Genomic DNA, 6,000 nt, shown 5'->3' with positions numbered 1-6,000 from the left:
AAAAACAGTAATAGATGGAAAACTGCCACAAAGAGGCCGAAAGCAACCACAAATGTGCCCCCTTCTTTAAAACTGTGCCCCAGTCCCACTCCCATGCCCAATTCAAAAGTTTCTACACCCGCCCCTGGATTAATCCCTTTTTGGGAGCTTGGTACAGTGTGGTTTTCAAACAGTATCAATCTTCAAGCTAAGACATGCCATCACTTTTCCCGTGATACATAATTCAGTTGTGGAACAATCCACAAGTTGATTAGCTTTACAGATCTCCTGTTGGCTATTACAGACATGGAATAAATTCTCTGTGTGGACACTGTGTCTGAGTATTTTTTTTCTGGGCAGCAAAATCTGCATGATGATGCCAAGTTGATGTCACTGGCTTCCTTTGCCTTGTGACAAGACGGCATCTTAAACTGATTTTCAAATGGTGTTTTTGTGGCAGAGCTTTAGACGCTCCTGTTGTTATGCTATGCATGAGGGGAAGGGGGGAGTCGTCTTTTAATTGCGGAACCTATTCCACGTGTTATCATGCGTTTGTACTTTTCAAGCCCCACAGAGTTTGTGATCCTGCTGCCTCTTGCTTCATGTCTAACCATCATCTCTCCTCTTAACAACAGTGTGCCAAAGTGTCTCACTAACGCAAATGAGATAAGCCAAATACAATGTATTGTACTTGAAAAAGGAGAGCAGAGTATTCTTCAAATGTTTTGCAAAAGTGTCCTTGAGCAAAACAAAGAATCTCTGGCAGCTCCAGTGGATACTGTTGCATGGCTGACCCTGACTTCGTACCTCCTTAGACCAGTGTCACTCCATCTGTTATAATAACAGCACTCCTGAATTAAAATAACAAAATGTTAAGGGAGAGAATCAAATTAACTCAGTTAATCCACCGATGCATCAGTCATTACAGACGTACCGTATTTTGTGAAGCTAAGCTTTGTTCAAACACACAGAACTTTATTTCAAATTCTAGGGGGGATCCCAAAGTTTCTAAAGAAAGTAAATACGTCAGGCAAAAATTGGGGGAAATGCGAACAAAATGATGCACAACAATTTCCTTTTGATGAAATGTTACAGCCATAAAGACCATGGGTTTGAATGTTTCACTCAGTCTATAAACATTATATATTTAGCGTCGGTGAAGAGCTGAAAACAAGCTTGTACAGAATATATGTAATACTGTCAGACAGTTTGGAAAAAGATGATTTTGATGCATCTTAAATGATGATGAATCTTAAAGCTGGTTAATGGCAAATAAAAGTGGAAAACTGCATGTTAATGGGTCCACCTCTGCAACTTTGCAAGATAATGGTAGAGAGTTTTTGTCAGTCAAACAGTATAGTTCTAACTAATGCCTAGGCTTATTGAGACAGAAAAAAGCAGAAGAGAAACTAGAAGAAGATTACGTTTTAGAATGTAATGCAAATGTCACATTCAGCAAGCCAGAAAAGAAATATTGAATGGTATGAAACAAAAATTAAGATATTTATAAACTGCAAAAAATTCAATATAATTCAATACTGGCCACCATGAAGATAATTTAGGAATATTATAGCTTATAACAATGGTTCCCAACCTGGGGGTAGATCCCCGATGGGGTCTGAAACTAAATCTGATGAGGATCACAAGATGATTTAAAGGATGAGAGAGAAAGATTTACATATTTCTCTTATTTTTTTACGACTTTTCTCTAATAGTTGCTTTTTATTTGTGAACTTCACCCTTTAGGACAGGGAAGAGGTTAAAGATGTGTTGTTAGATTTGATTTGGCTCTCAGTTATCAGTATTGGTCCTCAAGGTCCGCAAGGTTGAGTATTCATTCTGTCTGTCTTGTTATATGCCTTATGTTGTTGCCTGTCTGTTGCTTTGCACTTATAAAAACCCTATTCAGGGCTCTAAAAATCATTCAAATTAAACAATCTTAGAGGGGAAAATTACCCTTTGGTTGAACTGGTCATAGTTCACATCTTCATTAGTACTATACTTAAGAATAGTTTAGAAGTACTTGTACTTTACTTGAGTATTTCCATTTTATTCTGCTCTATACTTCTACTGCACTACATTTCAGTGGGAAATATTATACTTTTTACTACACTATATTTGCCTGACAACTTTGATTAGGCTGCTATTTACTTTTTAAATTACAATTTTACATAACAACATATGTCAATCTTATAAAAAACAATACATTATTATTGTGATTTCAGATGTGCATGAGTTGTTGCCAGTTCCGCTAAAATGACGTTTCCTCTCCAAACTCCTCAGATGGCTTCATTAAACAATTGTTTGTGGCACAAAGAGGTACAATTATCCACTATTTTGCAAAAAAAAAAATCATAGATGATAGAAAAGTTTGAAAACTGAATACAGATTCGTGTTGCAAAACTTTTATTTGGTTTTGTTTTTTCTTTCCTTCCCCATGAATTATCTCAGGACTCCTCCGATTGATACTGTGACCCTTTGGGCCCAGCTCTGGGTATAAAGTAGTTAGAACTAGCTCCACCTGGAGCAGCTGCACTAGGAAACTGCTGCTTACACATTGATGCATCAATATTAACAATGTAATTTATCATATCAACCATGGGGGCCAATGCTCTGCAAAACCTATATTTTTACTTCTGATATTTTAAGTACACAAGTACTTGTGTACTTTTACTCAAGTAGGATTTTAAATGCAGGACCTTCACTTGTGATGCAGTGTTTTTACATAGTGGAATTGGTACTTTTATTTAAGTAAAGGATCTGCACGGCTACTCCCTCCACCGCTGGTGAAGTGGTGTCGCCCACTGCCGCAAGCTGCCGAGTCAGAAAGCTCGGGAACCACCGGATTAACGCCGACTAGAGATGTTGCAGGCGCCGCCGCCGCCAGATGGCGCCGTTGCTCTGCCGGGTGCCCGGTGCTGTCTCAGAAGGTGGAGGTGCCTGCGCCTTCCTTCATTGTCCGAGTGAAGGCACCGGGAGCGGATCCGCCGCTCGCCTCGCTGTAATCCCGTCTCTTCCCCCGGCTCGCTCACTCAGTCGTCCGCCATGGCGACCGCAAAACGCCTCCTCCCCGGCGCGAGCAGCATCTAAGACTCGTCTGGGATCCTTGTTTTTTTTTTTTTTTTTTCCTCTTTTCACCGCTACCGCTGGCCGTGGATGTAATATCTCCTTTCGGCTGGGACGTACATTACGTGTGGCTAAGCCCGCATTTCCAGAGAAGGGGTAAGAACCGTGCAGCCAGGTCCCCCCCCCCCCCCGCCTTGGTTGTGTGCTCTTAGGGGAAGTGATTCAACTTGTTTGAGGAGATTAGGGTTAAGTCCTGGGAGTATCTTTGCCGTGTTGTTTTGTGATCCTGTGGATTTCGAGGGAGGGGAAGTAACTATCCCTCAGTGAGGAAAAAAATCTTCGTTTGCAGCCAGTAAGTGACCTGTCTGTCCTCCGGTGTGGGTTTTGCGGTGCACAAGATATGCATTAGCGGTGTGGACGTTTGCAGTGCGCTGCAGTCGCTGATGTCTCATAGCTGTTTTAAAAAAAAAAAAAATCTTCATGCCTCACTGTGACCTTTAAATGGTCAAAATGTCGCCAGGAAGTGTGCGTCTTATATCTGACACTTAGTTTCCAGAGGCTGTCCAGGTGAGTGCATTCATGTCTACATCTACGGGAACTGACTGATACTGTCCCGAGGATTACAGCAGCCTGCTCTATTAACCTACATTATGTTAATGGTGAGAACACGCTAGCAGGACCGTGTGAGGTGAGTCTAGATGGAGGGGAAGACCCCACTCAGTGCTGGGTTTCACCATTTTCTGCACTGTTTTCTCAGTCATCCTTCAGGCTGTTTTCCAGAGACTTTTAAATGGCAGCCCAGCTCTGGTTACAACATGCATGCGTCCCTAGTCCCTTTTCACTTAATGAAACACATGTCACGTTGCCAATAACACAGTGGAAACTTATATTGATTCGGGCAATGCCAGCCACACCCAGGTATCAGTGTCTGTGTTGCAGAAAACAGAGGAAATTGAGCTCCTTTTTTTTTTTTTGTGAGCTACCTCCAGGTAGACAGCTGGCGGTATCAGCCCCCCGGCCTCTGGCCATTCAGCTGTCACTAAAGGATTCCAGCTGTGCAGTGTTGGACCGCATCGAGGGGCCCCTGTGTGCCTCTGCACACAGAGGAGCCACTGTTGCAACCCCGGAGACTCTATAAGCCAGCAGTCACAGCTCCATGTTACGCTCTTGTGGGGAATTTCGAGCAAACAAGTTCAAAGGCGGGGGGGGGGTTTACCCTGAGAAACACCCAGGGGTTTGTAAATGCCCCTCTGGTGTTGTATACTAGGTTGCTATGCTTTATGTCACTCTCTAGCCCTGGGAACAAGGTGGCAGCTGTATAACTGGTGCCTTATTTGTGTGTCGGTTACCTATTCAGAGGAACCCACGGACCTAGCCTCATGACTAGTTGGTTCATGATCCCTGGTGCAGGGGACGGGACGTGTGGGCTGAAATAATCACTGTCTACTCTTTCACTGGCCACTGTTTCACTGGTGCTTTGTTTGCAGAGTGTCCGGTTACGTGGCATGCATGTGCAGGTCATATAAGACATGGATTTACAGACTTGACATGAGACACTTGCCAATGATCAAGGAGGAGGATCGAATGAGGATCGAATGTCATAAACGACTGCGCTTGATTTGAAAAATATGCCTGTTTCCATTCACGCCCCCAGTGACAGCATTAGGTCTGGTTTCCATCAAGCCAAGGGAGTGTTAGTCTGCACTTTAGCTGGAAAACTACAATATCTCGCACCCACTGCTCTGTGATGACGGTGCGCAGACAGGTGCAAGTGATGAACACATGCTCTCTAAACTCAGTGGCTTTGTGGTCGGGGTTAAACAGCATCTTACTAAATCTGAATGTACTTGTTGCATCCCTTTTTACTTCCAACATTTATAAGTAACGGAAATTACGAATAAGTTCAAGAAATTAAAAGTAAAAGATTGACATCCATTTTTTTTTTTATTATTAATTAGAAATAGCTCTTTAGTAAAAAAAATGAGAGAGCATATATGCAAACAGCTGTCGCAACACAGCCCTAGGTAGTCGTGCTGAAATGATTCGTACGTTAATTTATGAGTCGATCGACAGAAAATGATTGGAAAAAAGTTTTGACAATCGAACTGTTTTCGAATCACTCATCAAGCAAAAACGCCAAACATTTGCTGTTTGCAGTTTTTTGTAAAAGCAATTGAGAAATGAATGTATAATGTAAGTGAACGTTAGTTGCAGCCCTACTTGTCAGCCTTGTGACATCTTACTTTAGTCATCGAATCCACTCCATCTGCAGTCTGCAGTGTTTGACTGGAAAATTTTCAGTGTGCCTCTCCTAGGCGTCAGGCACACCATCATCAGACAAAATTTAGTACATCCACTGTCCTTGGTCTATTTTCTCAGTGCACTCTGCTGGATTGCATTATCCACTCCTTTGAAATGCCTTACTCAGCTTTTAGCTTAAACTTGGCAGTAGTCATTCACCTCTGCGGCGGCTGAACAACTGCCCACTGGCTTCAATACTCTGATGAACCACTTGGTGAGGTCTCAGGGTGACTTCAGCCCGCTGGAATGTGCATGAAGAGAGAATTAAGCAGGGCAGCGGGGCCTCGAGGGATCTGGCTGTGGATACATGGCGGGTCGTGAGCGACCTGCCCATATGTCAACCCACAATGAATGAGTCCACAACTTTGTCCAAACACAGTCTTCCACCTTGGACGAACACAGACTGAGTGACACTGCAGATTATTCCAGATTCTGCACTTCGGCCTGTATATAAGATGGGACCCTCCGTAGCCGGATGCGGCAGGGCAGTGGTTCCCTTCATTTTTCGTCAGACATACCCCCACAGTCCTGTCAGATGAACCAATGTATTGACAATGCTGTTTTTTTTTCCAGCACTATCCATTACTTTAAGCTAACTATTTAAATGGTAAACCCATTAGTTTTAGCTCTGTTTGAATCATTTACATGTTATTT

The 6,000-nt window shown here is 42.9% G+C and overlaps 1 protein-coding gene across 3 annotated transcripts in view; it reads left to right on the top strand.

Moving 5' to 3' along the window:
* Nucleotides 1–2,977: 2,977 nt before the first annotated feature.
* LOC120801404 (FERM, ARHGEF and pleckstrin domain-containing protein 1-like) overlaps nt 2,978–6,000 on the top strand; it is a 51,576-nt gene continuing 48,553 nt past the window's right edge. The window contains exon 1 of one of the 3 annotated variants that reach the window (XM_040148362.1): nt 2,978–3,201. The gene's annotated coding sequence lies outside the window, so the exon portion shown is untranslated. Of the gene's footprint in view, nt 3,202–3,298; nt 3,398–3,538; nt 3,613–6,000 lie in introns of those variants that run through there. The other 2 variants (XM_040148363.1, XM_040148365.1) reach the window with 2 other exon arrangements.

Source organism: Xiphias gladius, chromosome 16 (genome assembly GCF_016859285.1).
Source record: "Xiphias gladius isolate SHS-SW01 ecotype Sanya breed wild chromosome 16, ASM1685928v1, whole genome shotgun sequence".
Classification (NCBI taxonomy): Eukaryota; Metazoa; Chordata; class Actinopteri; order Istiophoriformes; family Xiphiidae; genus Xiphias; species Xiphias gladius.
The sequence above is the reverse complement of the archived record's forward strand: the minus strand, read 5'-3'. Positions and strand labels throughout refer to the sequence as shown.